At 45.6% G+C, this 25,087-nt stretch overlaps 1 long non-coding RNA gene across 1 annotated transcript in view; it reads left to right on the top strand.

Moving 5' to 3' along the window:
• LOC140471661 (uncharacterized) overlaps nucleotides 1-25,087 on the top strand; it is a 75,258-nt gene that overhangs the window by 13,051 nt on the left and 37,120 nt on the right. Inside the window, exons 2-3 of the long non-coding RNA XR_011957150.1 lie at nucleotides 6,884-7,020; nucleotides 10,955-11,078. This is a non-coding gene — a long non-coding RNA (uncharacterized lncRNA). The remainder of the gene's footprint in view (nucleotides 1-6,883; nucleotides 7,021-10,954; nucleotides 11,079-25,087) is intronic.

Below are 25,087 nucleotides of genomic sequence, written 5' to 3'. Positions count from 1 at the left end.
GGCCTGTGCATGGTCAATACTGATTGCAAATAATACTGTGTCCTGTGGATGGACAATACTGTGTGTGAATAATCCTGTGGTTTGAGAATGGTCAATACTGGGTGTGAATAATTCTGTGATCTGTGAATCATCAATACTGTGTGTGAATAATCTTTGCCTGAGAATGGTCAATACTGTGTGTGAATAATCCTGTGGCCTGAGAATGGTAAATACTGTGTGGGAATAATCCTGTGACCTGCAAATGGTCAAGACATTTTGTTCATTAATCCTGTGTCTGTATGCGAGTCAATGCTATGTGGGAATAATCCTGTCCGCTGAGAATGTTGAATATTGTGTGTGAGTACTTGTGTGGCCTGAGGATGTTCAATACTGTGTAGTGTGTGTGTGTCCCTCCCTCGCTGTATGTGTGAGCGTGTCCCTCCCTCGCTGTGTGTGTGCATGTTCCACCCTCGCTGCGTGTGTGCGTGTCCCTCCCTCGATTTGCGTGTGTATGTCCTTCCCTCGCTGTGTGTCTGCGGGTATCTCCCTCACTGTGTGTGTTTGCGTGTCGCTCCCTTGCTGTGTGTGTGTGTGTGTCCAAAATGTGCACCATCAGTGAATTGGCCATCATAAATTGACTGTGGTATTCAGGAATGTGTGGTTTAAGTAAGTTCACCACGAGAAATGCAGGGTTTAATGTATAGGTAGAGGGGTGGGTCTGGGTAGGATGCTCTTCAGAGTTTTGGAATGGACTGGTTGGGCCGAATGGCCTGGTTGCACATGATGGCGATTCTATTCAGGTTATTGTCCAGCCCTGTCAACCATCCCCATCTCTTACACCTTGCCTTATCCCCAATATTCTCCTTAACACTGTAATCTCCTCCAGACTCTAAAACACTCCTTGCCTATGTAACCTTCTCCAGTCCTTTCAAAGATCGATTATATCTGTCACCTCTTCCTGCTTTTAGAACCCTCCCTATCACTATTCCCATTCGGTACAGCACTCCCAATCATTGTTCCCTCTTGAAACTCCCATAAACATTTGTATTTCTGAAAACTCATCTGGACTGTCTCAACTTCCATTTGACAGTTACATGCTGAGACCTGCTCTATTTCAGTGAAGTAATTAAGTCTGGGCAACACTCACTGTTATAATCTCCCTCCAGCCTTACAGCACTGAGGATCAGTAGAAGGTCTTTTCAACCTGACAGCCATCTCTGTGTCTGTAATCTCCTCCACTCCCCATAATACATTCTCTCTGAGCTCCTCTGTAGTCCACTAAACACTCCCTAACACTGTCTGTATCAGTATAACCTTCTCCAAAAACACAACCTTCCCTATCTGTGTAAATCCCTACACCAGTCCCTATCCCTCTCAGCTCCGTCTAACAATACAACCCTCCATGTCTGTGTATTCACCTTCAGTCCCTACTCACCTCCCTATCTGTGTAACCTTCTCCATGCATTTTTGCTTCAGTCTCTTCAACTGTCCCTGTCAGTGTAACCTCTTCCTGACGTGAAAACTCTCCTCTTTTTGACTTACTCAGACCACACACACCTCACTACCTATAACCTACTCCTGTTTGAGAAACCTACCTCTGCAAACTGCTCCAACTCTTCAACTCTCCATAAGCTCCTGCAGCTCTTACATCCCTCCCTATCTACCAAATCTCTTCCAGTCCCTAAACACCAACAGTCTGTGGAGACCCGACCACCATCCCTATCAGTGTAATCCTCTCAGGTCTCTGCAGTAATCCTGATCTGTCGAACTCACTCCATGCCTGTGCCTCTCCCAATCCAGTCCCTACAAAACCCACTGTCTATTTAACACCCTCCTGTCACTATCACCCCCATGTCAATGTAAGCTCCTCCTGTGTCTCCACCATTTACCCATCTCCATAACCTTGTCCAGCTCTTACACCACTATCTATTTAAACGTCACCCTCCTCTACAACTTCCTCCTGTTTGTGCTATCCTCCCTTATCTGTGAAACTGTTTATGACCAAAATTGTTATCCCAGTCTCTCAAAAGAAATCCAGGTTCCACAGTCTCCATAACCCCCAGAACCTAAGCCTTCCTATGTCTATAAACATCCTCAGTCACGACTCCCCTGCATATCTCAGTTTGTTCTTCCAGTCGATACAAACCTCTTTTTCTCTGTAATCTGCTCAGCTCCCTAAAACAGTCCCTGTCTGTGATCTAGCCCTGGCCTACAAACATCCTTATCCCTGTAAACTTCTCCATCCCTCCCAACATTCCCATCTCCATGAACCCCTGTCAGCCCTACAGCCCTCCACATTTCTGTAACCTCCTGTGGGTCTATGGTCCTCCCTCCCTGTGAAATCACGTCCAGTCCCCACATCCCTCCCAGTCTGGGTCGTCTGCTCCAGATCAGACCATTGCTGTCTCTGTAAACACCTGCACTCCTGACAATTCTTCCCATTTGTGTAACCTCGTTCAGACCCCATACTCTCCAGCTTCCTGAATCCTCTTCCTGCATTGCAACCAAAACCACATGTTTATGTAATATCCACCAGTGCTTACACCCTCCCCAACTCAGTAACCTCTTACAGCCCTAACAAAACACCTAAACTGTGAAAACTCTCATTTCTCTACTATCCTCCCTCCTCAAATGCCTTCATCACCATGAGACCTCACAATTATTGAAGCCTCCTTTTGGCACTGCAACCCTCCTACTGTCTGCAAAATCCTCCTGTCCTGATATTCCTCTCTATCTCTGTAACCCCCACCACCCTCCAGTACCCTTCTGGGGAACATGGCAGAGGACGGAAGATTTGTAAAGTCCGAGCCATGTTACGGAGGTAGAATTCTGGAAATTACTTATTTGGTTGAATGTCTGTGGTGTGCAGATTATTAGCGAGGACTCTAAAGACAGGATTTATGACTACTTGGAAAACCATAGTTAAATTAGCCACAGTCAGTATGGGTTTGTGAGTGGTCAGGTCATGCCTCACAAACCTTATTGAATTCTTTGAGGATATGGCAGAATACGTTGATGGCTCATTCAGAAAAGAAGGAAAATTGGGATACAGGGAAATCTGTCTGTCTGGATACAGGATTGGATGACCCAGAGAAGACAGAGGGGACAGCAGATGGACAGTATTGAGCCTGGAGCTCAGTGACCAGTGGGGTTCTGTAACAATCGGCTGTGGGACTCTGCTCTCTGTGATTTTTGTAAATGACTTGGATGTGGATGTTGGAGAGTGGATTAGTAAGTTTGCCAATCACACGGAGGTCGGTGGAGTGGTGGGGAATGTGGAGGGCTGTTGGAGATTGCAATGGGACATTGACAGGACGCAGAGCTGGGCTGGAAGTGGCAGATGGAGTCCAAACTGGAAAAGAGTGAATTGATTCATTCTGGAAAGTCGAATTTGAATCCAGAATACAGGGTGAAAGGCAGAATACTTGGCAGTGTGGAGGAACAGAGATCATGGGGTCTGTGTCCATAGATCCCTCAAAATCGCCACGCACGTTGGTAGGGTTGTTAAAAAGGCATATGTTGTGTTGGCTCCCCTTAGAAGGGGATTGACTGTAAAAGCCGTGAGGTTTTACTACATCTTTATAGCGTCCTGGTGAGACCACACTTGGAATATTGTGTTCAGTTCTGGTCCCCTGTTTACAGGAAGGCTGTGCAGGTTTTAGAGAGTGTACACAGGAGATTTACCAAGATGCTGCCTGTAATGGAGGGCAGTTCTTACGAAGAAAGGTTGAGGGGGCTAAGGCTTTTTTCATTGGAGAAGGGGGCGGGGCGACTTTGTGGAGGTGAACAAGGTGATGAGAGGCACAGAGTGAGTGAATAGTCAGAGACTTTTCCTCCTATGGCATAAATGGCTATTACAAGGGGGTGTAAATTTAAGGTGAATGGAGGATGGATAAGAGGATAGAGAATGGTAGGTGGTCGGATGGACTGCCAATGGTGGTAGTAAAATTAGAGACATCTGGGACATTTAATAGACTCTTGGACAGATACATGGATAATAGTAAAATGAAGGGTATGTAGTTACTTTGATCTTACAGTTGGATAAAAGGTTGGCATGAAATCATGGCCGAAGGGTCTTGGGCTGTACTGTTCTGTGTTCTGTGTTCTGTGTTCTGTCTGGTAAACTGGGTAATAAGCTCAGATCAGTGTAAAAGGATATGGCATTCAGGAGGATCGAGTGAACTGGATACAAAATTTACTTGATGGTTGTAGACAGAGGGTGGTGGGAGACATGTTGTTTTTCTGACTGGAGACATGTGACCAGCGGTGGAGTGGGTCCCCTGTTGTTTGTCATTTGGATAAATGATTTGGATGGGAATATGGGTTTCCTGGTAAGTAATTGTTTTGGGTGACACTGAAATTGGTGGGAAAGTGGACAGTGAAGAAGGTTATCTATGATACAACAGGATGAACAGTACTGCTGGGATAGTGGGCTGAAGAATAGCAGATGGAGTTTAATTAGATAAACGTGAGGTGTTCCATTTTGGTGAAACAAACCAGGGCGGGACTTGTACAGTTAATGTTCGGGCCCTGGGTAGTGTTATCAGTCAGTGACCCATTGACCCAGGTACACAGTTCTTTGAATGTGGTGTCACAGGTAGACAGGCTGGTGAAGCAGGCGTTTGGGATGGTTACCTTCATTGGGGAGAGCATTAGGAGTAAGAGTCGGGATGTCATGTTGTATCTGTAAAAGATATTGGTGGGGCCACCATAAAAACATTGTTGATCAGGAGGAAGAACTCATCTAGTTCACTAACCTCCTTTAGGGAAGGACATCAAATATTCTAACCTGGTCTGGCCGACATGTGACTCCAGACCCGCAGCAATATGGCTGACTCTGAGCTGCCCTCTGGGTAATTAGCAGAGGGGTCAAAGAACGTTGTTCCAGGCAGTGACACCTACATCCCATGAATGAATAAATAAAAATACATATGTCCCTACCTCCCTCTGCAAACACCTCCAGCCGCAGCAATTCGTACTGGCTTTGTAACACCCTGACCACTCTCTGTGACACTCTCACCACCGCCAGCACCTTCACCTCTCCCTGTTCCTATTGTGTCACTAAACCCTGACCGTGGCTCCCCTTCCCACAGCCCCCCTCCTGCGAGCAGACCCACTGCAATCCATTAACATTTACTCCTAAAACACACTCTCACTTCAGGATTTTAAGTACTTTTTGGTGATCTTCTCAGCCTCATAATCTCGTATGATCCCTTTTGTCCTGAGTGAGGAATTTCTTGCTGAGGTTTTTACTGTTTCAATGGAATGTCCTTTTGTTGAGTATTTTGCACTGTCCCTTCAAATGTTTTCCACTGTTCATTTACAGGCACATACTTCAGTCTATTTAGCCTGTTTACCTTGTTCAGTTCTCCTCTCCAACTCATGTCATTGGCTATTTTTGTTTTTAATTGTAGCTTGTCCTTTCTGTGATTCACTTTAAAACTTTATATTTCTTTAAACTGCACTTTATCGCAATTTCCCAGAGGATCTCTCCAGGTGACATTACTCATTCACTAAGTTTCATTACACAGTCGCTCTGCGATAGTTATGTCCCTTAAAAGTTGCACAATGTGTTTTTCAAAGAAACACTAAAAAAAAATTAACCGAACTCCTTCCAATATCAATGTTGACCGTGTGATTGTCCCAGATTATACAAATATTGAAGATTTCCAAAATGATCATAATACCTTTGTTAAAAAATTCCAATGAGTTCCTGTTTAATGCAGTGATGAGCAATGAAATGCTGTTTGGTGGCTAAAACTGTTCTGCTGCTTGTGTCCTTGGCAAGTCGGAGCCAGAATGTACATTCAGACTGACTCTACTTCATGATCTGCGGCCAAATGATTTCTCTGTAATGCCTTTGGTATCCATTATTGTTAGCGTTACCCATTTTGCCTGAGTTTTCACAAGATTACGAACCACTGAATATTTTTGTTCACCCTGTATCCATGTCTCCATGGTGTCTAAATCTCTTTTATCTCTGTGTCACAAATCCATCGACCTTATTGCAGCAACGTTGTCCATTCAAAAAAAAACGTAATCTACTCTCTTCCACAATATTCTTTCACAAATCTATTTGCTGATGTACAGTTTTAGTTAAACTCTGTCCCATCCTGTTCCTTTCTGCTTGTCTTCAGCCACATTCCCATGCTGTTCCATTGCTTCACCTTTTCCCTTTGGATTTGGAAAGCTCCTTTCACCTGCATCCTCTCTGTCAGTTTAATGTCCTGTCCATAAACCTACCGACATGATTGGCCAGGACACTGCTCCCAGCACGGTTCCAGGGGGACCATCCTAATAGATTTTTTTAAAATCAGGTATGGGATGTGTGAGTCTCTGGCTGACCAGCCTTTCTTGCCCAGCCTTAGCTGCCCTTGAACTGAGTAACTTGCTCGGCCATTTCAGAGGGTAATTGAGAGGCAAACCCTTTGCTGTGGGGATGTCGTGCAGACCACGTGAGGATGGGCAGATGTCCTTCTCTAAAGGACAAGTGTTTGGATTTGTTCTACATCAGTAATGGTTTCATACTTATTTGTGGATTGTTAATTATTATTTTTAAAATTATTGATTTCAAATGTCACCTTTTCAGATGGTGGGATTCAATCCTGCCTCCCCTGAACATTAGCTGAGGTTTTGGATCCATTCTCTCGCAATAATACCACTAGGCCATTACTTCACCTGCTCACTGGGTGCTCATCCCTGAGCACTGATACCAGGGCATCATGAAGCTAAACCCATTCTTCCGACACAATTGTGTGATCCTGACATCTTCCAGCAATCTGGGACTATTACTTAATATCGCTCCATTTTCCAGATCTCTGTGGGACTCTGTGCCATTCTCCATGTGTAACCTTCACTGCATCTGTTTAATTTCCCATTCTGTCTATTTCTCTGTCTCCTGTAGGTACTGAGGAAACTCCTGAATCAATAGCCTTCCCAGCTGCTGGGTGGGTCGTCCCTCACCTCATTGAACACAGTTGGTCTGCCAGAGAGAGACAAAGGGAAAGGAGATCTGGAGCCTTCAATAAATCCAGTAGTGAGGTAAGGTCACCCACAGTGCACAGAGCAAAGAACAATGAGAGGGCTCCAAACATCTGTTAACACAACATGACATAGATACAGTGCTGGAGGGGAGCAGTGTACACACACACACCCCAGGCTCAATCACCATCCCACTGTAAGTTCTGTTATATTAAAACTCACTTCTCTGCAACAGTGTATCTATGGCATGTCTTGTGGCCCAGTGTCTTCAATAATTTTTAATCCGGTAACAGATCCTATCGCTGTAACCTCCTCCTTTCCCGATAGTCCCTCCACATATTTGAATTGTGCTGCATTCCAGATTACCATCCCCATCGCTGTAACTTGCTTCAGTGTCTACAACATGCCTTATCTCGGTAGTCTCCTCCTCCAATAATGTAAACACAAGGACTGCAGATGCTGGAAACCAGAGTCTAGATTAGAGTGGTGCTGGAAAAGCACGGCAGGTCAGGCAGCATCCGAGGAGCAGGAAAATCGATGTTTCAGGCAAAAGCCCTTCATCAGGAACAGAGGCCGGGAGCCTGCAGAGTGGGGAGATAAATAAGAGAGGGGGGTGGGGATGGGGAGAAAGTAGCATAGAGTACAGTAGGTGAATGGGGTGGGAAAGAAGGTGATAGGTCAGAGTGGAGGATGGGGGAAGGTAGCAAAGAGTACAATGGGTGAATGGGGGTGGGGATGGGGGTGATAGGTCAGAGAGGAGGGTGGAATGGATAGGTGGGAAGGGAGATAGGCCATTAGGACAGGTCATGGGGGCGGGGCTGAGCTGGAAGGCTGGAGGTGGGGTGAGATGGGGGAAGGGGAAATGAGGAAACTGGTGAAGTCCACATTGATGCCCTGGGGTTGAAGTGTTCCGAGATGGAAGGTGAGGCGTTCTTCCTCCAGGCGTTGGGTGGTGAGGGAGTGGCGGTGGAGGAAGCCCAGGACCTGCATGTCCTTGGCAGAGTGGAAGGGGGAGTTGAAATGTTGGGTCACAGGGCAGTGGGGTTGCTTGGTGCGGGTGTACCAGAGATGTTCCCTAAAGTGCTCTGCTCGGAGGTGTCCAGTCTCCCCAATGTAGACGAGACCGCATCAGGAGCAACGGATACAATAAATGATATTGGTGGATGTGCAGGTAAAACTTTGGATGTGGAAGGCTCCTTTGGAGCCTTGGATGGTGGTGAGGGGAGACGTGTGGGCGTAGGTTTTGCAATTCCTGCAGTGGCAGGGGAAGGTGCCAGGAAGGGAGGGTGGGTTTTTGGGGGGCATGGAACTGACCAGGTAGTCACAGAGGGAATGGTCTTTGCGGAAAGTGGAGAGGAGTGGGGAGTGAAATATATCCCTGGTGGTGGGGTCCGTTTGGAGGTGGCGGAAATGGCGGCGGATAATTTGGTTCATGCGAAGGTTGGTCGGGTGGAATGTGAGCACCAGGGGGGTTCTGTCCTTGTTACGGTTGGAGGGGTGGGGTCTGAAGGCGGAGGTGCAGGATGTGGACGAGATGCGTTGGAGGGCATCTTTTACCACGTGGGAAGGGAAATTCCAATCTCTAAAGAAGGAGGCTATCTGGTGTGTTCTGTGGTGGAACTGGCCCATCTGGGAGCAGGTACGGTGGAGGCGGAGGAATTGGGAATAGGGGTTGGGAATTTTGCAGGCGGTAGGGTCGGAAGAGGTGTAATCTAGGTAGCTGTGGGAGACGGCAGGTTTGTAAAAAATGTCGGTGTCAAGTCGGTTGTCATTAATGGGGATTGAGAGGTCCAGGAAGGGGAGGGAGGTGTCAGTGATGGTCCAGGTAAATTTAAGGTCAGGGTGGAATGTGTTGGTGAAGTTGATGAATTGCTCAAACTCCTCGAGGGAGCACGAGGTGGTGCCAATGCCGTCATCAATGTCGTGGAGGAAGACGTGGGGAGTGGTGCCGGTGTAACTACGGAAGATGGACTGTTCTACGGAGCTAACAAAGAGACAGGCATCGCTGGGACCCATACGGGTGCCCATGGCTACCACTTTGGTCTGGAGGAAGTGGGAGGATTTGAAGGAAAAATTGTTAAGGGTGAGGACAAATTCAGCCAAATGCATGCGAGTGTCGGTGGAAAGGTTCTGTTGTCGACGTCGGGAGATGAAGAACCGGAGGGCTTGGAGGTCCTGGTCATGGTGGATGGAGGTGTAGAGGAATTGGATATCCATTATGAAGATGAGGCGTTGAAGGCCAGGGAAACGGAAGTCTTGGAGGAGTGGAGGGTGTGAGTGGTGTCTCGAATGAATGTGGGTAGTTCCTGGACTGGGGGATAGGACAATGTCGAGGTAGGCAGACATGAGTTCGGTGGGGTAGAAGCATGCTGAGACAATGGGTCGGTCAGGGTGGTCAGGCTTGTGGATCTTGGGAAGGAGGTAGAACCGGACAGTGGGGGATCCCGGACAATGAGGGTGGAAGCTGTGGGTGGGAGATCTCCTCCTGAGGTGATGAGGTTCTGTCTGCTCTGGGAGATGATGGTTTGGTGATGGGAGGTGGGTCATGGTCGAGGGGGTGGTAGGAGGAGGTGTCTTTGAGTTGGCATCATGGCTTCAGCGGTGTCGAGGTCAGTGCACCAGACTCCCACTGCACCCCCTTTATCTGCTGGTTTGATGGTGAGGTCGGTATTGGAGCAGAGGAAGTGGAGGGCTGTACGTTGTGAGGGTGAGAGGTTGGAGTGGGGGGAGGGGGGAGATAGGTTGAGGTGGGTAATGTCTCGGTGGAAGTTGGAAATGAAGAAATCGAAGGCAGGTAATAGGCCAGCGCGGGGTGTCCAGGTGGATGGAGTGTATTGGAGGCCGGCAAAGGGGTCCTCAGAAAATAGGCGGGAGTCTTCATTGTAAAAGTAAGCTCTGAGGTGGAGGTGGTGGAAGAAGTGTTCGATGTCACGGCGTGTATTAAATTCATTGATGTGGGGACGGAGGAGGATAAAGGTGAGGCCTTTGCTGAGGACTGATCATTCGTCCTCAGTGAGGGGGAGGTCAGGGGGAGTGGTGAAAACTCGGCAGGACTGGGAGCTGGGACCAGGCGTAGGTGTGGAGCTGGGGGAGGCGACGGAGCCTGTAACTGGAGTGGGTGTGGTGTTAGGGGGGATGGGGATGGAGTCATGAGCAGGGGTGGTGTTCCCCTCAGGGTTCTGGGGGCAGGGATGGTGACGGTGGGACCTGGGGGTGGTGTCAGCAGAATGCAGATGGGTGGCGTTGGTGGGGGCCGAAGTGGTGGCAAACACGGCAGTTGAGGGGGGGGTGGGGGCGTGGATGTCACTGAGTGTGTGACATCAGCGATGATGTGAGGGGCGGAAGTGATGTCACTTGTGGTGTATGAGGAATTGTGAGGGGTGGAACTGGCATTTACTTTATTTTAACCAATAATTTCCAGTCACAAATCTGTTTGACAATGTCGTTTTAAATTAAATTCAGTCCCTGACTGTTTCTTTCTTTTGGTCTTCATCCACATCTCCACGGTGTTCCAATATTTCAACCTTTCTCTTTGGACTTGGGAATTTCCATTCACCTCAGACCTGTCCCCCTCCTCATCTGTGTCCCTTTATAGCACACTGCATAATCCTGGTACCAGAGGAGCCTATCCCAATAAAATAGCTCAGTCCTCCCTGAGTACTGGTAGCAGTGCTCACTGGTCAGAACCACTTCTGATAATACCATTGTGTGATCCTGATACATTCCTGCACTCTGCTGATATCACTGTCTCTCTCCATGTGGTATCCCTCACTGTGTGGGTCTAATTGCTGCCTCTGTCAGTGTCTCTCTCTCTTGCAGCTACTCCAGATCCTAAGCCAACAGCATTCTCCACTCCAGAGGGAAGCAACTGTACAGGCCAGGGATGGAGACTGGGAATTTCCAGATCTCTGTGGGACTCAGTGCAATTCTTCATGTGTAACCTTCATTGTATTAGTCTAATTTCCCATTCTATCTACTTCTCTGTCTCCTGTAGGTCCCGATGGCCCGGACGCAGCAGAATTCCCAATTCCTGTCTCGTCCATCACCACATTGAAGACAGTTGGTCAGCCAGAGAGATGGAGAGTGAGATCTGGAGCCTTCAGTAAATCCTGCAGCCGGTAAGATCACTCACAGTAAACAGCACAGGGAGGAGTTAGTGGACTGTAATTCAGACCCTGAGGGCATGATGTAGGAACAATGCTGGGCAAGGATCATGAGAAAATTGGGAGCGTCCGGAATTGCACAAAATATTCCAACAGTGGCCAAACCAATGTCCTGTACAGCCACAATATGACCTCCCATCTCCTATACGGAATACTCTGACCAATAAAGGAAAGCATATCAAATACAGCCTTCACTGTCCTACCTACCTATGACTCTACTTTCACGGAGCTATGAACTTGCACTCCAAAGTCTCTTTGGTCAGCAACACTCCCGAGGACCTTACCATTACGTGTATAAGTCCTGCTAAGATTTGCTTTCCCAAAATGCAGCACATCACATTTATCTGAATTAAACTCCATCTGCCAGATAGCCCATTGGCCCATCTGGTCCAGATCCTGTTGTAACCCTCTTCGCTGTCCACTACACCTCCAATTTTGGTGTCATCTGTAAACTTACTAACTGTTCCTCTTATGCTCACATCCAAATCATTTATGAAAATGACAAAAAGTAGAGGGCCCAGCACCGACTCTTGTGGCACTGCACTGGTCATAGGCCTCCAGTCTGAAAAACAACCCTCCACCACCACTCTCTGTCTTTTACCTTTGAGCCAGTTCTGTATCCAAATGGCTAGTTCTCCCTGTATTCCATGAGTTCTAACCTTGCTAATCAGTCTCCCATGGGGAACCTTGTTGAATGCCCCTCTGAAGTCCATATAGATCACATCTATCACTCTGCCCTCCTCAATCCTCTTTGTTACTTCTTCAAAAAACTCAATCAAGTTTGTGAGACATGATTTCCCACGCACAAAGCCATGTCGACTATTCCTAATCAGTCCTTGCCTTTACAAATACATGTGCATCTTGTCCATCAGGATTCCCTCCAACAACTTGCCCACCAGTGAGTTCAGGCTGACCGGTCTATAGTTCCCTGGCTTGTCTTTACCACCCTTCTTAAACAGTGGCACCACGTTTGCCCAACTCCAGTCTTCCGGCATCTCACCTGTGACTATCGATGATACAAATATCTCAGCAAGAGGCCAAGCAATCACTTCTCTAGCTTCCCATAGAGTTCTAGGGTACACCTGATCAGGTCCTGGGAATTTATCCACCTTTAACTGTTTCAAGACATCCAGCACTTCCTCCTCTGTACTCTGGACGTTTTGCAAGATGTCACCATCTGTTGCCCTACAGTCTATATCTTCCATATCCTTTTCCACAGTAAATACTGATGCAAAATATTCATTTAATATCTCCCCCATTTTCTGCGGCCCACACAAAAGCCGCCTTGCTGATCTTTGTGGGGCCCTATTCTCTCCCTAGTTACCCTATTTCCCTTAATATATTTGTAAAAACCCTTTGCATTCTCCTTAATTCTATTTGTCAGACCTATCTCATGTCCGCGTTTTGCCCTCCTGATTTCCCTCTTAAGTACACTCCTACTTCCTTTATACTCTTCTAAGTATTCACTCGATTTATTCTGTCTATATCTGACATATGCTTCCTTCTTTTTCTGAACCAAACACTCAATTTCTTTAGTCATCCAGAATTCCCAATACTTACCAGCCTTCCCTTTCACCCTGACAGGAATATACTTTCTCTGGACTCTTGTTATCTCATTTCTGAAGGATTCCCATTTTCCAGCCGTCCCTTTACCTGCGAACATCTGCCTCCAATCAGCTTTCAAAAGTTCTTGTCAAATACCGTCAAAATTGGCCTTTCTCCAATTTAGAACATCAACTTTTAGATCTGGTCTATCCTTTTCCATCACTATTTTAAAACAAATATAATTATGGTCGCTGTCCCCAAAGTGCTCCCCCACTGACAACTCACTCTCCTGCCCTGCCTTATTTCCGAACAGTAGGTGAAGTTTTGCACCTTCTCTAGTAGGTACATGCACATACTGAATCAGAAAATTGTCTTGTACACACTTAATAAATTCCTCTCCTTCTTAACCTTTAACACTATGGCAGTCCCAGTCAATGTTTGGAAAGTTAAAATCCCCTACCATAACTACCCTATTATTCTTACAGATAGCTGAGATCTCCTTACAAGTTTGTTTGGCAATTTCCCTTTGATTATTGGGGCGTCTGTAATACAATCCTAATAAGGTGATCATCCCTTTCTTATTTCTCAGATCCACCCAAATAACTTCCCTGGATGTATTTCTGGGAATATTATCCCTCAGCACAGCTGTAATGCTATCCCTGGTTCACTTACGTCCTTTAGAGAAGACCATCTGACATTCCAACCTGGTCTGGCCTGCACGTGACACCAGACCCACAGCAATATGGCTGACTCTGTGCTCTACTCTGGTTAATGGGCAGTGGGGCAAAGAATGTTGGTCCAATCAGTGACATCCTCATCCCATGAATGAATAAATAAAAATACATATGTCCCTCCCTACCTCTGCAAACCCCTCCAGCTGCAGCAATCTGTACTGGCTTTGTAACACCGTTCAGACCATGACCAATCTCTGTAACACTCTCACCTCCTCCAGCACCTTCAGCTCTCCCAGTTCCTTTTGGGACATAAAACCTTGACGGTTATTCCCTCTTCCATCTGACCTCCTCCTGCGAGCAGACCCTTTGCAATCCCTTTAAAACTCACTCCTAAAACATTCTCTCACTTCAGGATTTTAAGTACTTTTTGGTGATCCTCCAAGCCCGATAATCTAATATGATCCTTTTTACTTGAGTGAGGGACCAATGGGGATTTCTTGCTGAGGATTTGTCTGTTTCAGTGGAATGTCCTTTTGTTGAGTATTTTACACTGCTCCTTCAAATGTTTTCCACTGTTCATTGACAGGCACATATTTCAGTCTGTTTAGCCTCTTTACCTTGGTCAGTTCTCATCTCAAACTCATGTAATTGGTTATTTTTGTTTCTAGTTGTAGCTTGTCCTTTCTGTGATTCACTTTAAAACTTTATATTTCTTTAAACTGCACTTTATCACAATTTTGCAGAGGATCTCTCCAGGTGACATTACTCATTCACGAAGTTTCATCACACAATGGTCGCTCTGAGATAGTTACGTCCCTAGCTAGTTGTACAATTTGTGATTCAAAGAAACACTGAAAACTAATTCTCTGAACTCCTCTTCCAATATCACTCTTGCCAGTGTGACTGTCCCACATTTTGTGAATATTGATTTTTCCCAAAATTATCACAATGTGTTTGTTTAAAAAATTCCAATGAGTTCCTGTTTAATGCAGTGATGAGCAAAGGAATGCTGTTTGGTGGCTAAAACTGTTCTGCTCCTTGTGTCCTTGGCAAGTGATAGCCAGAATTTACATTCAGACTGACTCTACTTCATGATCTGAGACCAAATGCTTTCTCTGTACTGCCTTTCTTCGTGTAACCCATTTTGCCTGAGTTTCCGCAAGATTGTGATCCATTGAATATTTATGTCCACCTTTTGTTCACCCTGTAACCATGTCTCTCTGTTGTCTAAACCTCTTTTATCTCAGTGTCACAAATCCATCTACCTTATTGATAAAACTTCGTCCATTCAAAAAAAACATAATTGACTCTTTTCCACAATTTCCTGTCACAAACCTATTCACTGATGTACAGTTTTCGTTAAAATCTGTCCCATCCTGTTCCTGTCTGATTGTCTTCAGCCACATCCCCATACTGTTCCAATGCTTCACCTTTTCTCTTTGGATTTGGAAAGCTCCTTTCACCTGGACCCTGTCCCTGCATCCTCTCTGTCAGTTTAAAGACCTGTCAATAAACCTACTGACATGAATGGCCAGGACACTGGTCCCAGCACGGTTCCAGTGGGACCATCCTATTGGATTTTTTTATAAATCAGGTATGGGATGTGGGTGTCTCTGGCTGACCAGCCTTTATTGCCCAGCCCGAGCTGCCCGTGAGCTGAGTAGCTTGCTTGGCCATTTCGGAGGGCAATTGAGAGGTAAACACTTTGCTGTGGGTATGTCGTGCAGACCAAGTGAGGATGATCAGATCTCGTTTTCGAAAGGACAAGTGGGCAGCACGCTGGCTCAGTGATTAGCACTCCTGCCTCACAACACCAGGGTCCCAGGTTCGATTCCAGCCGCGGGCGACTATGTGGAATTTGCACATTCTCCCCGTGTCTACGTGAATTGCCTCCGGATGCTCCGGTTTCCTCCCACAGTCCAAAGCCGTGCAGGTCAGGTGAATTGGCCATGCTACATTGCCCATGATGTCAGGTGTATGAGGTCGAGGGAGATGGGTATGAGTGGGTTACTCTTTGGAGGGATGGCGTGGACTGGTTGGGTCGAAAGGCCTGTTTCCACACTGTAGGGAATCTAATCTCAGGGATTGTGATTTTTGTACATCAGCAATGGTTTCATATTTGTTGATGGATTGTTAATTGCTATTTTTAAAATTATTGATTTTTAAATTCCACCATATCTTATGATGGGATTCAAACCTGCCTCCCCTGAACATTAGCTGAGGTTTTGGATAAATGCCCGAACAATAATGTTACTGGGCCATCATTTCACCTGCTCACTGGTTGCTCATCCCTGAGCACTGACACACGAAGCTAAACCCATTCTTCCAACATGACTGTGTGATCCAGAAGTCTTCCAGCACTCCAGTGATATCACTCAGTCTCTCTCCGTGTGGTATCCCTCCCTGTGTGGGTCTAATTGCTGCCTCTGTCAGCGTCTCTCACTATTGCAGCTACTCCAGATCCTGAGCTAACAGAATTCTCCACTCCAGAGAGACACAACAGCACAGGCCAGGGATGGAGTTTGGGATTTTCTGTGGGGCTCATTTCCATTCTCCTTGTGTAACCCTCCCATTCTGTCCATCTCTTCCTGTAGGTACTCAGTAAGTTGCTAACTCAATAGACTTCCCAACTGCTGTGTGTCTCATCCATCACCGCATTGAAGATGGTTGGTCAGCCAGAGAGACAAAGGGCAGGGAGATCTGGAGCCTTCAATAAATCCTGCAGTGAGGTCAGATCACTCACAGTGCACAGAGCAGAGGGCAGTGAGAGGGCTCCAAACATCGCTAACAAGACATGACATAGATACAGTGCTGGATGGGGAGCACAGTATACACATACCCCATGCTCAATCACCACATCTACTTTAATTTATGTTGCACTGAGACAGCATGGCGAGTTCATAGTTATCAATCCAGTCCTGTGCTGTCTTAGTGAGCATCAGGACAACTGAGGGGAGAGTAGGCCTCCAACGAGAGGTTGTGAATGCTGCCTGGGATCTTTCTGTTCTGTGTTCTCCCTCCAACACTGTACTAAGACTCACTACTCTGCAACACTGTATCTGTGGCATGGCTTGTGCACCAGTGTCTTTAGTCATTTTTAACTCCTATAACAGTAATTGTCCCTGTAACCTCCTCCCTTCCCGATACTCCCTCCACATATTTGAAATGTACTGCATTCCAGACTAGCATCCCCATCGCTGTAACTTGCTTCAGTGTCTCCAACATGCCTTATTATGGTACACTAATCCTCTTTAACTGGATACAGAGTGATACAGCAAGGAAACAGAACCTGTGGTCCAATCCCTCAATGCTGCCCATGTTACCGAAACTGAATGAGTCTCATTTGCCTGCATTTGGCCCTTATCTCTTCAAACCTTCTCCTCTCCATGTACCTGACCAAATGTCTTTTCCATGCTGTAATTGTTCTTGTTTCTCCCATATGCCTGAGGCAGTCTGTTCCATCTATGCACCATCATCTGTGATTAATGTTCCCCCTCAGCTCCCTCCTTAAATCTTTGCTCTCTCACCTCCTGTTTATACCCTCTAGTTTTGGACTCACCTACTCTTGGTTATTCACCATTCTTAGGGTCACCTCTTGGCCTCCTCTGCCCAAGGGAAATATTTAGGACAATGTTACAAATATCTCCAATGTATGTAACAAAGTGCTGGCCAATGTCAGCAAATGTGCCAAATGTCGCTTTCCCCACCCTGTCCACCTGGAACAATGTAACTTGCACCCCCTGGTCTTTCTGTCTCTCTCTCTCTCTCTCTCTCTCTCTCTCTCTCTCTCTCTCTCTCTCTCTCTCTCTCTCTCTCTCTCTCTCTCTCTCTCTCTCTCTCTCTGTTCAACAACCCTGCCCAGAGCCCTTCCATTAACTGTGTTAGTCCTCCCTGGTTTGTCTTAACAAAATCCAACAGCTGAATTAAACTCCATCTTTCATTCCTTGGTCCACTGGCCCAGTTGGTCAGTATCCCTTTGATAACCGTATTTACTGCCCACGACACCATTCATTTGATCATCAACAAACTTTCACACAATCACTCCTATATTTTCAACCAAATCGTTTATGTCGATGATGCACATCAGTGGACCCAGCCCTGATCCTTTCTTCAATAATGGAATCAAACCATATTCTTGTCATAGAGCCATATAGCGTGGAAACTGACCCTTCAGTTGATACCCACCATCATCTAAAACTAAACTCTTCCTAGCTGCCTGTTGCTGGCCCATATCACTCCAACCCTTCCCTATTCTCCTGTTTTTCCAAATATCTTTTAAATGTTGTAATTGTTCCCACATCACCCCCTTTCTCAGGAAGTTCATTCCACACTCAAACCACCCTCTGTGTAGCAAATTGCCCCATATCTTTTTTTTTGAACATCTCTCTGCTATAACCTTAAAAATGTGGAACCTCCTCTTGAGACTCCCCCATCCTGAGGAAAAGTCAACTACCATTAAATTGATCGATATACCACATTTGTTTTTCATAAACCTTTAAAGCGTCATGTCTCAACCTCCAGGCTCTAATGAAAAAAAGACTCAGCCTATCCAGCTCTTTTTCAGAACTCAAGCCTTCCATACCCAACAATGTCCTGGTAAATCTCTTCTGAATGTCCTGCAGCTTTATGATATCCTCCCTGTTAACTGGGTGACCAGAACTGGACAGAGTATTGCAGAACAGGCCTCTCAAATGTCTGTGCAATCTCAACATGACGTCCCAAATCCTCCACTCAATGGACTGAGCAATAGTCAGGCATGCCAAGCACTGTCCTATCCATCCTGTGATGCAAACTTCAAGAATTATGTACCTGAACCCGGAGTGCCCTCTGCTCTAAAACACGAACTGAGGCCTTAACATTAATTGTATAAGCTCTACCCTTGTTTGTTGTACAAAATGCATTACCTCGCATTTATTCAGATTGAATTCCATCTCTAGTTTTTCAGCCCATTCACTCCCTTCATCAAGATCCCTTTGTAATCTCAGAAAACATCCTTCACTGTCCACGATGCCACCCTCCAGCCTGCCAGCCCATCACACATGGCTGTCAGTAGTACACATACCTTTGCTAGGGGCTCCACAATTTCTTCCCTAGCATCCCACATTGTCCTGTGATACACTTAATCAGGTTCTGGAACTTGCCATAGCTTTGTGTTTTAAAACCTCCAGCACCACCTCTTTTATAACATGCACTCTTTTCAAGTCATAGAGATATACAGCGTAGAAACAGACCCTTCGGTCCCCAACTCGTCCAGGTTTACCAGAAGATCGAAATAAATCCATTCCCTTTTCCAGCATTTGGCCCATATACGTCTACAACCTTACTATTCAGATGCCCGTCCAGATACCTTTTAAATGTTGTAATTGTATCAGTCTCCATTACTTTCTCTCTCAGCTCATTCCATACACACATCACCATGTGTGTGAAGAAGCTGTCCCTTCAGTCCCTCTGTAAACCATTCACCTCTAACCTTAAACCTATGCCCTCTAGTTTTGGGCTCCCAAACTTCTAGGAAAAGGCCTTGAATGCTTACGCTATCCATGCCACTCATGTTTATATAAACCTCTGTAAGGTCATCCCTCAGTCTCCGATTCTCCAGTGACAGTAACCCCAGCTTATTCAGCAACAACCCGGGCAATATCTTGTTAATCTTTTCTGAGCCCTTTCAAGTTTCACAACATCCTTCCTGTAGCAGAGACACTGGAATTGCAGAGAACTCCAATTGTGGTCTAATGTGTCACTCTTGTTCCCTGAGTTCCCCAGTCTTTCTCCACAGTAAGTTCTGGAATGAAAAAATTGTTTAGGATCTTAGCAAATATCCTGCAGTTCCACACATCGATGGCCTCATTGATCTTTAATGGACACTATTTTGTCCTGAGTTACTTATACACTCTTCATATACTGATACAATCACTTTTGAATTCCCCTTTCCTTCTCTGCTGAGGCTATTTCATTTAGCCTATCTCCATTTCTGTTTTCTACTCAAAGTGTATTCCAACAGCCCCTGTATATCCTCAGGGATTCCCTTGATCCAGCTGGCTATACCTGATGTGTGCCCCCTTTTCCTTGACCAGACCCTCAATAGACAGCCAGTGTTTGCGAATGCTGTCAGCATTGAGCTGCACACAAACAGGAACATGCTGGTGGTGATCGATCAGTTTATCTCACTTTTAAAATATTCTCACTTGCCAAACTTCCCTTTCCCTGTAAATAATTCCCTTCCCCAATCACATTTTGAAAATTCCTGGCTAATACAATCAAGATTGGTCAGGGTCCATTTTATAACTTGCACTTGTGGACCAGGCCTGTCCTTTTCCAAAGCTGTTTTCAAACTACTAGAACTGTGGTCACTTTGGCAAAATGCTTTCCCACTCTCACCTCAGTCCCTTTCCCTACCTTAATTCCCAAGTGGAGGTCAGGTTTTGCCCCTTTCTCTTTTCAGGCTATTTACATATTGATTGGGGGTTTTCTGGAACACAATTACCAAATTCCTCCCTTGCAAACACTGAACACTGGCAGTCCCAGTCTAGGTTTGGAAAGTTCAAAAACCCTACCATAACAGCCCTATTATTATGGTTGATATTTAAGATGTCCCGACATATTTGTTCCACAGTCTGCCACAGATTATTCGGGGTCAGCAGTCCGATCGTATCAAAGTGATGACCCATTCTTATTTCTCTGTTCCACTAACATAGCTTCACTGGGCGATCCTACAGGAATATCCTCTCTAAGTACTGCTGTAATGATTCATGCAATCAAAACCCACCACCACGTGTCCTCTCTTGCCTCCCCTTCCTGTAGCATCTCCACCTTGAAACAATGAACTGACAGTCCTTCCCCTCGCTCAGCTGTGTTTCTGTAATTACTATAATCTCTCAGGTCCATGTTCCAATCCTTGCCCTGAGTTCATCTTCCTTGGCTGTCAGGCCTCTTGCATTGAAATAAATGCAGTTTAATCATCAGTTTCCCCCCATTCCCTGCTATGCTCTTGCCTGCCTTGTCTGCTGAAATTGCCGTCTTTAACTTGTGTACCAGCCTCAATCATCTTACTGGCCTTACGACTGTTTAAGGTCCAACACCCTGCCAGACTAGGTTATATTCTCTCAAGCAGCTCTCGCAATTCACCCCACCAGGATATGGGTCCCTCTCCCCCTCCCAGTTGAGATGCCTTTCCCACCCTGACTCCCTGTGCTGACACCTTCAGGGATCTATGGACTTGTCCACCAAGGTCCCTGTATTCCTCAGTACTCCACAAGGACCTACCTTTTATTATGTCTGTTCTTCGCTTATCGTACCTCCCACAGAGTATTACCTCACTTCAATCAGAACTAAACTCTGCTTAGATTATCATCCGATCGACATCGGACTGCAGACAGAGACCATCCTCCTCACTGTGAACAACACCCTCCCCTTTCATGTCATCTACAAACCGACTAATGATACCTTCTGCTTTCACATCCGAGTTATTAAAGTTCAATGGTTCCTGCACAGTTCCCTGTGGTACACCCGGTGAAAGTATTCTATCCACCAATTTTGCATCCAATTTGCCAACTTGCCTTGGAACCCAGTCCTTTTGGACCAGCCTTCCATGTTAGATCTTGTTTAAGGACTTATTCAAGTCCATGTAAACCACATCATCTGCACTGCCTTCATCAATATACTAAAGCACCATTTAAAAAAAAACTGAACTGAATTCCTCAGACAGTATCTTCCTCTACCAAATCCGTGATGACTAAACCGAGTTGATCCTTACCTTTGCAAGTGTTGATTCATCCTCACAGTAGTTTCCAATAATTTCCCTCCCCCTGCTGTCAGACTATCTGCTCTGTAATTACCTGGCCTATCCCTGCTGCCCTTCTTGAACAAAGGAACCACATTAGCGATCCTCCAGTCATTCAGCACTTCACCTGTGGCCAGCAAAGTATTAAATATATCCACCAGGGCCCCAACAATCTCTGGGTAATTAGCATGGGGTCAAAGAATGCTAGTCCAGGCAGTGACACCCACATCCCATGAATGAATAAATAGAAATACATATATCCCTCCCTACCTCTGCAAACCCCTCCAGCTGCAGCAATCCGTACTGGCTTTGTAACACCGTTCAGGCCCTGACCGCTCTCTGTAACACTCTCACCACCTCCAACACCTTCACCTCTCCATGTTCCTATCGTGTCAATAAACCTTGACAACGATTCCCCTTCCCATTGTCCCCCTCCTGCGAGCAGACCCATTGCAATCCCTTTAAAACTTACTCTAAAACTCTCTCTCACTTCAGGATTTTAAGTATTTTGTGGTGATCTTCTCAGCCTCATAATCTAGTATGATCCCTTTTGTCCTGAGTGAGGGACCAAAGGGGATTTCTTGCTGAGTTTTTGTCTGTTTCAGTGGAATGTCCTTTTGTTGAGTATTTTACATTGTTCCTTCAAATGTTTTCCACTGTTCATTTACAGGCACATATTTCAGTCTGTTTAGCCTGTTTATCTTGGTCAGTTCTTCTCTCCAACTCATGTAATTGGCTATTTTTGTTTCTAGTTGTAGCTTGTCCTTTCTGTGATTCACTTTAAAACTTTACATTTCTTTAAACTGCACTTTATCACAATTTCCCAGAGGATCTCTCCAGGTGACATTACTCATTCACTAAGTTTTATCACACAACAGTCTCTCTGAGACAGTTACATCCCTCGTCAGTTGCACAATGTGTTATTCTAAGAAACACTGAACAAAATTCTCTGAATTCCCCTTCCAATATCACTGTTGTCAGTGTGATTGTCCCAGACTTTGTGAATATTGACGTTTCACTAAATGTTCCCCATGCCTGTATTAAACATTCCAATGAATTCCTATTTATTGCAGTGATGAGCCATGAAATGCTGTTCGGTGGGTGGTCTAAAACTGTTCTGCTGCTTGTGTCCTTGGCAAGTAGTAACCAGAATTTACATTCAGACTGAGTCTACTTCATGATCTGAGACCAAATGCTTTCTCTGTAATGCCTTTCTTACCCATTATTGTTAGTGTCGTCCATTTTGCCTGAATTTGCACAAGGTTGTGAACCGTTGAATATTTACGTTCCACCTTTTGTTCGCCCTGTAACCACATCTCTCTGGTGTCTAAATCCCTTTTATCTCTGTGTCACAAATCCATCTACCTTGTTGCAGAGACTTTATCCATTAATAAAAAACATAATTTACTCGTTCCCACAATTTCCTGTCACAAATGGATTTGCTGGTCTACAGTTTCAGTTAAACTTTGTCCCATCCTGTTCCTTTCTGTTGTCTTCAGTCACATTCCCACACTCCTCTGATGCTTCACGTTTTCTCTTTGGATTTGAAAGCTCCTTTCACCTGAAGCCTGTCCCTGCATCCTCTCTGTCAGTTTAAAGCCCTGTCCATAAATCTACCAACATGATTGGCCAGGACATTGTTCCACTGGAACTGTGCTGGGACCAATCTGAATGGATTTTTGAAAAAGTCAGGTATGGGATGTGGTTGTCTCTGTCTGACTAGCCTTTATTGCCCAACCCTTGCTGCCCTTGAGCTAAGCAGCTGGCTCGCCCATTTCACACGGTCATTGAGAGGCAAACACTTTGCTGTGGGGATGTTGTGCAGACCACATGAGAGTGAACTGTTGTCTTTCTCTGAAGGTCAAGTGTTTGGATTTTTATCAATACGTATTTATGGATTGTTATTTCCAATTTATGAAACATATGTTCATTTAAAATTCCACATGGTTAGAAGTTAGAAAGAAGAAGGGGGTGGTCACTTTGTTGGGACTGTATTGTAGACTGTTGTAGTCCCAACAGATACCAGAGGAGCAGCTGTGTAGAGAGATTGTAGATAACTATAGGAATAATAGAGGAGTGCAGGCTGGAGAGTTTAATATTCCCTGTATTGACTGGGCCACCTAGAGTATAAAAAGACCTGGACGGAGGGCAATTTTTCAAATGCGTCCAAGGAAGGTTCCTAAATCAATATGCAGAGGGCCCTACTCTACTCAGGCAGGTGCAACACTGGACCTCCCCTCAGAAAACGAGGTCGGGCAAGTGACTGAAGTGTCATTCAGAGAGCACTTTGGGTCCAGTGCCCACAACTGTCTTCGTTTTAACATAGTTATGGAAAAAGATCAGCAGGTCCACAGATTGAAGAGGAAAACTGGAACAGGGCCAGGTTTGGGTCCATTCTGCAGGATCTGGCCAGCGTCAATGCTGTGAATTTAAAATTGCACAATGCCCAGCTAAAATCCAACTCGCTTTGGAAGCGCTGGTGATCACTGTAACAGATGAAAGGCTTAAACTAAATTTGTTTGATGTTATATTCCATGACACTGCCATCCTGTTGCTATAAATTCTGTACCTTAGGATTGTGCTCCACAACCACCTGATGAAGAAGCAGTGTTCTGAAAGCTAGTGCTTTCAAATAAACCGGTTGGACTAGAACCGAGTGTCGGTGATTTTTAACTTAGTACACCCCCAGTCCGACACCGGCACCTCCATATTATGATTCTAATCGATTGGGTGAGTCTGTTTGAAGGAAAAGGAACAACTGGCAAATGGGAGGCTTTTCAAAGTGTGATTTGAAGAATCCAGGACCAGTAATGCCCCATTGGGGTAAAGGGAAAAGCTGGCAGGGTTAGGGATCCTTGGGTGATGAGGGATAATAAGGCTCTGGTCTTGAAATGAAGACTGCATGCATTGGGTTTAAGATTTCCGTATCTACATATTCTTAAAGACACGATCAATCTGTGGAGACCCTACAATCCTCTCAGTCCCTGTAATACTCCCAATCTGCAGAAGTCATTCCAATGCCTGTGACTCTTTCAATACAGTTCCTACCAGACCCTCTATCTCTGTGATACCTTTTCATTGCCAGCACCCACCCTGTCAATGTAAGATCCTTCAGTGTCTCCATCCATCTACTCATTTCCACAATCTTCTCCAGCTCTTCCATGTGTAAACATCACCCTCCCCTACAACTCTTCCCACTCTGACCAAACTGTAGGAGGTTACTAATGCTCCCTAATCTGCGAAACTGTCTCCAACCAAAATTGCTGTCTTTATCACTTGGAGAATCTGTCTGATTCCACACTCCCTTTATCTAAATAACCTGCAGAACCTAAGCCTTCCTGTGTCTATAAACATCTTCAGTCACGACTACCCTCCATACGTCTGTTTGTTTTTCCAATCTGTACAACCTACTTTCTCTCTGTACTCAGCTCCATTCACCTGAAACATTCCTGCCTGTGTAAAACACCCCATCCTACCAACATCCTTATCCCTGTAAACTGCTCCATTCCTCCCAACCTCCCCATCTCCATGAACTCCTGTCGGCCCGACAGCTCTCCACATTTCTGTAACCTCCTGTGGCTCTATGCTCCTCCCTCCCTGTGAAAGCCCCTCCAGTCCCCACAATTCTCGCAGTCTGGGTCATCTGCCCCAGATCAGACCATTGCTGTCTCTGTTACCTCATACAAATTTAGCAACGCCTCCTATTTGTATCACTTCATTCAGATCGCATCCTGTCCCGCTTCCCGAAACCTCTTGCTGCCATCATAACCCTTGCTATTTAGAACATGGAACAGCACATTCCAGTACAAGCCCTTCCACCCTCAATATTGTGCTGACCTTTTATCCTACTCTGAAGATGAAACAGACCTACATACCTTACATTTTACTATCGTTGATGTGCCTATCCAAGAGTTGCTTAGATGTCTGTAATGTGTCTGAATCTGGCAGTCCATTCCACCCACCCA

The sequence above is a fragment of the Chiloscyllium punctatum genome, unplaced genomic scaffold (assembly GCF_047496795.1).
Source record: "Chiloscyllium punctatum isolate Juve2018m unplaced genomic scaffold, sChiPun1.3 scaffold_145, whole genome shotgun sequence".
Lineage (NCBI taxonomy): Eukaryota > Metazoa > Chordata > Chondrichthyes > Orectolobiformes > Hemiscylliidae > Chiloscyllium > Chiloscyllium punctatum.
The sequence above is the reverse complement of the archived record's forward strand: the minus strand, read 5'-3'. Positions and strand labels throughout refer to the sequence as shown.